At 37.7% G+C, this 7,500-nt stretch overlaps 1 pseudogene across 1 annotated transcript; it reads right to left on the reverse strand.

Annotated features, from left to right (window-relative positions):
- Nucleotides 1-566: 566 nt before the first annotated feature.
- Nucleotides 567-3,118, reverse strand: LOC149035062 (uncharacterized; annotated as a pseudogene). The gene is made up of 2 exons (XR_016182575.1): nucleotides 2,967-3,118; nucleotides 567-2,838 (listed from the first exon to the last, which is right to left on the reverse strand). The product of XR_016182575.1 is annotated as an uncharacterized LOC149035062 (transcript).
- Nucleotides 3,119-7,500: the final 4,382 nt, after the last annotated feature.

Raw genomic sequence — 7,500 nt, forward strand, 5'->3', positions numbered from 1 at the left:
TTGAAGGAACTGTGCGTTTCTGGTTGGCTAGAAGGAATCCCATTCAAGAATTCAAGGTAATAGGGGCAAAGTACATCAAATCTGAAATAGAGGACAACTTTTATTTAGCATTTACATTTGTTAGAGGAGATGGAAACAGGCATAATTATGCTACGAGGAACTGACTTGTTTTTATCCATAATCTCACTTTATAGTTTATATATTTTTTTAATCATTCTGCAGATAACAATATAAACAATGTCATAATTAATTAATATAAATTGTATTGATATTAAGGGAAAGTGTTATGAGTACCAAACTGTGAGTAAAGCAGGCTTCAGTTTTTATTCTGGCCCTGGATAGTCCCAAAATGTTTTCATCTTCTGCTTCACTGCGACGAAATTATTTTTCCATTATTTTATATCTCATGAAACTTGTTTTAAAACGCTGTTTTTGTGGAATCATGGAGGTTGTGATTTTGTTTTCTGTAATCTATAAATAAACAACAGCCTCAAATTGTAACTTTGCACTGTGATACATCTAAGTAACCAGAGGATCAATGTTTCTCTACCATTTAAAATGTATCTCTATGAAGCACCAGAACAACATTTTGGGACCCATTTACCTTCACACTTAACAAGGTGCGCACAACAGGTACGGTGATCACAATGTTTACATTGCTTGGTGCAGGTCTTGATTGTATGACCTGGACTGGAACAGTTACTGCATTTGTAATTCTGTTTCACCCTCTCATACCCAGTTGCTTCCAAAAATTTAATTCTGTATTTCTTTAAGAGAAGCTGTCGCAAAGCAGAAATTCCTCTATGGTTAGAGGATCTAAAGTAATTCTTAGAAGCTACATCATTATATTTCTCCATACCCTGCTGATTAAAATATGCAATGTTTTTATACAACTTTAAAAACTCAGGAACATGAAAATATAGGGCATGCATATATGGTGTGATGTCTTTGGCTTGGTATAGAGACAAGAAAATCTTAAACCACCCCTCAATTTTTTCTTTAAGGTCATCAATTGACTGATCTGTTGGAAAATCAAGTTTTAAATTACCAATGATGTCCATGAACCCACCCCATAGTAACTGAAGCTTTTCTGAATTGTTGTAACCAGGCAAAAGAGAAGAGAACTGAATATTTTGCATGACCTTTAGTTTTTCAGGACCCGTGAGATCTCTATAGTCCAGTTTTTTTGTGTCTTTGTTTATTCTCCACTCAAAAGAAATGCCAAGGGTTTTGAGAAACGTTTCATATGCTGCCATATGTTTAAATTTCTCTCGAGAAAAACCATTGTGAAATGTTGTTATCTTCTCACAAGCATCCTTTCTCCTTAATTCCCTGATTAAAAGTTCTGTTAAATTATCTGATATGCGGAGAAATAAATGTAAGGTATCAATAATGACATGATCAATTGGTATGAAATTAAATAATGGAGTTGCTTTGCAATTAAACTTTTTTGATTTGGCAAAGCTTGAAATTTCCTCCAGTGATCTGGCACCCTGAGCACTGTTAGAAAGTGATCATACCCTTTGGATGTCATGTCTCTGGTTGCGAGGGCATTTGCACCAGATACAGGCGTAGTCTTGGCTAGCAGCCCCCAACCCACAGACACATGCCAGGAACTTCCAATCCCCACCGAGAAAGTATTCAATATTATAGGTTTTACCCTCAACTGTTACCTTATTTAATTTAGACATTTCTTGTGTTAAATCAGACAGACTTTCCTTCAGATTGTCATAGTTTTCACTTGTCTTGAGTATAGCCAGAACATAATTGCCCTTCTCACTCATTGCAGCCTCTTTCTCATTTAAAATTGTATATGTTACATTTACTAGCTTGAGTCTTTTTCCAATGTTTGTGCCATCTCCACTTATCTTCACCCCAATGGTATCTCCTTCTAAATCTCCCTTCCTTTGTAAGTTGGCAATTTGTTCCTCGAGGCTTTCTTTGAAGCTGATTTGCACCCCTTCTGCTTGACCAGGGGTATCTCTTATTTTCCATTGCTGGTTTAATTTATTTATCTTTCGAGTTGTCTTGTAAGTATTTGGTATTGTTTTAGATCTCAATGCCATTTCATGCCATGCATCATTAGAAGTATTAAATTTGTCCTTGATGTAAATCCAGTAGTTGATGTCATCAGCCTGGGTGTCAGTTATTTCATTTCCCACGGTGTCCGATTGTTGCATTTGTTCATCATCGATTAAGTTAAAAGTGTCATACTGTTCTGTGTCAGTGTTAAACACTTCAACTTTGGTGGCCATAAAATTGTACAATCCAAGGAAAGTAAGAGTGGCCTGACATTCCTCTTTCATTTTATTTTTAATCCTGTTTTGGTGCTGCTTTGAATACTCAGCGAATGACTTTTTTTCAGGGCCTCTAATTCCTTTCTTGTTCTTCTTCTCAACTTTTTTAACAAGACTTTGAAACCTTTTTTTCAGATAATTACAGCTCCTCTCTGTGTCGCCGAGTTTTTTCTCGAGTTTCTGTCGCTTAGTTGTTTCATTCGCCAAAGATTCTTCCAGTGTTCGTTTCTTCCCTCGTGAATCCTGATTCTCCTTTTCGATAACGTATTTGTCAAGTTCGTGATAAAATATCTTCACCTGATAAGTTTGGTCACGCCATTTGTTTATGATTCTTTTGACACCGAAACCTCCACTTTTCTTCTTGACTCTTTTGAGTTCGGCACACAGAGACCCAATCTTTTTTCGAACGACATTTATTATTCTGTTGTTCACAACAACACCGCGAATGCCCGTTTCTTGAAAGATCTTCTCCACGATTGCAGCGAAGGCAGACTCGCCACTACCCTCTTCATTCTCTTTGGCAATTGTGTAGAGGAAATAGCTGAAAGTTGGATAAAAACGACTGGGATAAGATATATGCGAGACTATTAGCAATGAAAATTTAATTGATTAGTTGGTGTCCGGAAAAAATGGAGACAGTTAATTTTTAAGTTCTTATTAATAACTTACTTGTTGATACTGCATGTTAAGAAAGGTGGCGGATGGCCCGCAAATCCATTATTTTGATCTTCCGATCCATCTCCCACAGCCCTCACGGATCCGCAGAAAGCGAATAATAGGAACACCAGAAGTCCTCCAACTTTAACGGAGATTTGACCCATCCAAAATACTCGAAAACAAGCCGAATTATATACCAAAATAAAGGAAATTTTTCGATCTGTTCGAATTTGGCGGTAAAATCGAGATCCGAGCATGCACCGACGTGAAATGACCTTTGATCGTCTTTAAATATTGCGCAAACTTGATTTGAAAACTTGGATTTTGACCCATTAAATCTTAAGATTTTGGTGTTTGAAAACGTCTTATACAATAGCTTTAATATTCATTTTTTTAATTCGTTGGTAAAACTGATCGCCGTTAAAATGTTTTTGAGTAATCTTGTAAAATGTTTCAAATCTTAGGCGTTCTTGAGTCAGACATTGGTGGGGGCGTGATCTCCGGAACTTGATATAAGCTTTTGTTAACACTGAGTTTTATATGAGTTAAGAACGCCTCACGTTTTTAAAAATTTACCTTGAATTTGATCGGTTTTCGCGTGTGCGCGGACTTAAGCGAACCGATAAGATGTCATTCAAGTCTTCCTCTTTGCTTGATTGAAACGTAATGTTCACGAAAGTCGCCTCGATCGAAAAGATAGGGTCAATACATATGGCTGTGGTATTTGTTTTTTGCTGAGTACCGTAGTTTTTGTAAATTGTCCTCCAAAGTTGTCTTAAATTGAAGTCTTGAAAAGTGTCACGACAAGCCTTCGCTCGAGTGAAATTTAATTTCCGTAATACTCTGAAAAATAAAGAGATCCGATCAAACGGATTGTGGCTTTAGTTTAGGTACATGAATGTCTTAGAACACACAAAAAATGAGCAAATCCGTGTCTCAAGCAAAATCGACCGGATCGCTCTTACAGAGACAGGTTGTTCTGGGAAAGTGCTTATTTAAAAGCTTCATCGTGCACTAATTAGCTGCCCCTTTTTTCTGACGAGGCTTGTAAAGATGGTTGATCTGAGAGAAAAGTTAACGTCCTACATAAGATCATACACGCGGTCATAAATGCAAAAGCTGACTTGTTGCAATTTGCAGATCTTCTTGATAATAACAACCTTTTGTTCAAAAATCTTTCGAAGGCTCAACTGGCCACTGCAGGAGTTTCAGTCGTTTCGCCTAGGAGGCGTTTCAGTGACGATCAGTTCGCTAACGGTTTAGGCGGTTTCGCTAACGTTTTAGGTACGTTGGCGGACGTATCATGGCTCATTTCGCTAATGTCATATGCAATTTCATTGCTGTCTCTTTCCAGTTTTGTTTGCTTCGAAATAGCGACAATTAAAATGTTTTATCGTAAACATATGTGTAAGATCGGCCAAAAATGGACTGTGCTCGACCTGCTGAAGTCGTCTCAAATCTATGTATCGAATCGAGTTTGTCGAAGTATCTATTCGATTTCAGTTTGTTTTGAATCGACTTTCAGTTTGTATTGAAACGATCTAACCTCCTTACGACTTTTCGATCGATTAGATTTAAGTCGATCAATTTCTGCCTGTGGGATCATTAAACGTTTTGAAATGTGTCACCGAAACGAACGATGAGACGTTAGGCGAGACGACCTAGATGATAGGGAACTGGTCGTTATTGAAAGGACCTGTTGGTAAAACAACTGCTTACTGAAAAAGGTAGTTATATTATCACGATCTTAGCAATAAGCTAATAGGAATACTCCATCCGAAATCAAGGAAGTTTAGCAAACTGGCCTGCACACCCGTAATGCAGTTTTTTTTCAAATTAGTACAGAAACTTCATGGCCACCAAAACCTGCTAAACTATGCGAGGGTGCAATATTTTAGTTTAGTTGTTAGAATTGTCTCCTTCAAACGTTTTTTTTTTTTTTTTTTTTTTCACCAGCATTCTATGTCCCTAAGAAAAACAACGAATAGGCTGTTTAAAGAAAGATATTTTTCATAAATATGTCAGGAGAGTGGTGCACAAAAACCCTGGGTTCATATTAGGATTTCTAAGCTGAATTTATCTTAAGGTAAGATTCCTCTCCAGAATGATTTACTGAGAGCCCAAAATGAGAACAGCCTCTTACACGCTGTTAGAACCATCAACATTCTATATGGGGACAGAATGATAAAAAATCGGGCTTTTCAAAAAAACCTCACCGAAAAAGATGAGGAAATCCTGAAAGAGAAAACGAAATGAACAATACAAGTTTTTAAGGGTTTCACACTCTGTTAGATTGCAAGTTTACGAACGGTAATAAAAATTAAACACAGCTGACAGTCGTTTGGTACACATAGTTTCGTGTTCGCAAACAAAACAAGAATAATGAAAAGTATAGCCAAACTGGCATAACTTTTAAAGTTCATACTAATCATGACGGTGTCAGTGCGAGTGCGATCGTGCTGAGGTCCATCGCGGCTCGCTCATCACGAAGATTTGCGGTCGTCGCAGTAAAGGAAGCCTCAGAATTTACATCGGCCACCCTTGGAGTGGATGACAAGAAGCTTGCTCTGATATTCTTACTGATGCGTTGAGTGGAAGGCCACATCAGTCAGCAGTCGTGTTTTACGGCTCTGTCATTCCGAACAATCTTTATGTTCTTTTGAATTCGGCTGTTGTTCATTCATAAAACACAAGCCTTGAGCAGTTTGTTTTCTAATTGCCATGTGAAGAAACACGCGTGTTTTTTCTGAACTTTCATTCAACCGGATTTCTCTAAGCATATCTCTTTTAGATTCTACAGTGGAGCCTAAAAAACTTTAGGCAATCGTGTTAAATTCGACCTGCCGAACTCGTGTTTCTCCTTACACTTCTTTCGTGTTTTAGCCGCACTCTGCGTGCTTTACAACAGAACAGAGCACATTCAAGGCATCCCTATTTTTTAATTGGTTTAGCGTGGAATCATTTAAGACTCCGACCAAACATAAACTCTGCGGGTAAAAAAAAGGAGGCATTAAGTCAGTTTACAGAATCACCTGCTCAGCTGATACTCTTTTTTTTTTCTTTTTTTTTTCTTTTTTTTATGTACCGGTATTTTGAATGCTGTTAACTCGAGTTTGGTTTAGCATGGGATCGATTAAGAAATTGACCAAACATAAACGCTCCTGACGAAAAGTTAGTTTGCAGGTTTTTGCTCTAGAAACTCTTCTCGTGGTGGTCCGGGGTTTTATCAAAATGCTAAATTCATAGGAAATGATGTTTCCCACTCTTTTCGCCCATCATCGAAGGAGTTGGTAAGAAAACTATCTGAGCAGTTAAAATATTCTTTTGAACACAGTTTTTCCACCCACTGCCTTTTCGGAAATAAACCTTGTATGACACAAAGTTATGTAGAGAAGGCGATTCATTTGCGGTTTTTGGTTAATATTTGTGTTTATCAATCTTGACTAGTGCAGGGGGCGTATTATACCAAGCAGTTAGTGCGTGCGCATCTCCAACTTACAAAGAGCTTGGAGTCTTTGAAGAGGGGCTCTCTTCTTTTCATAATTGTTCATTGAGGTCAAGTAAGTCTAAGCAGGGGCGTATGTAATCAACTGCGTCACCATGCCAATAAAAAGAAGTTGTTTTTCCATTGAATAAAAAGTGTTCTTAACAGGTGAATCGACACAAATTCATATAAATTCTAGCTGCTTTAACTGTACTTCATTGGCTCGGCTGATGCCAGAGATGGGAGTTATGAAGTTACTCTTCATTCTCGCTTTTTCGGAGTCGTGTTCTGCAAAGAGTCCAAAGGTAATGTTAAAATAACTGGTAACATATTTTAGATAAAAATTCTTAATAGAAAATTGCGCAGAATTTTACGATTTTTTCTCAACTTATGAAATTATACGTTTTAGATTCTTCAGAATTTTTAAGAATTCGTTGATTTTAGGAAAGCTGGACTACATGTAAGATTAAGTACGAACATTTATCTGTGATCACTCGTGAAAAACAATTCTAACAACTGAACAAAAAGCGGCCGCAACCTAGGGACTTAATCCTCACCCCCATCGTGTTCATGTCTCAGAACGTTCGTTATCGGGCATCTCCTCCTTCTCCTCTGCGGTACGATTGTGTTACCAATTACGAGAATATTAGGAGAAAAGCATCAAATGTGCCTGGAATATTGATTGCACTCTCGCATAGTTTAGCAGGTTTTGGTGGCCATTAAATTTCTTTACTATTTTGAAAGAACTGCATTACGGGTGTGCGGGCCAGTTTGCTAAATTTCCTTGATTTCGGACGGAGTATTCCTTTTAGCTAATTGCTAAGATCGAGATAATATCACTAACTTTTTAAGTACCTGGTTGCTTTTCCTAGAGATCCTTTCGCTAATGACCAGTTCGCTATCATCTTAGGTCGTCTCGCCAATTTCTCGAAACAGTTCGCTAACATCTCATCGTTCGTTTCTGTGACGCATTACAAAACGTTTAATGATCCCGCGGGCAGAACTTGATTGACTTAGACCTAATCGACCGAAAGGTTATAAGGAGGTTAGATCGTTTCAATA

This window comes from Pocillopora damicornis, chromosome 13 (assembly GCF_964200805.1).
Source record: "Pocillopora damicornis chromosome 13, jaPocDami1.2, whole genome shotgun sequence".
Classification (NCBI taxonomy): domain Eukaryota; kingdom Metazoa; phylum Cnidaria; class Anthozoa; order Scleractinia; family Pocilloporidae; genus Pocillopora; species Pocillopora damicornis.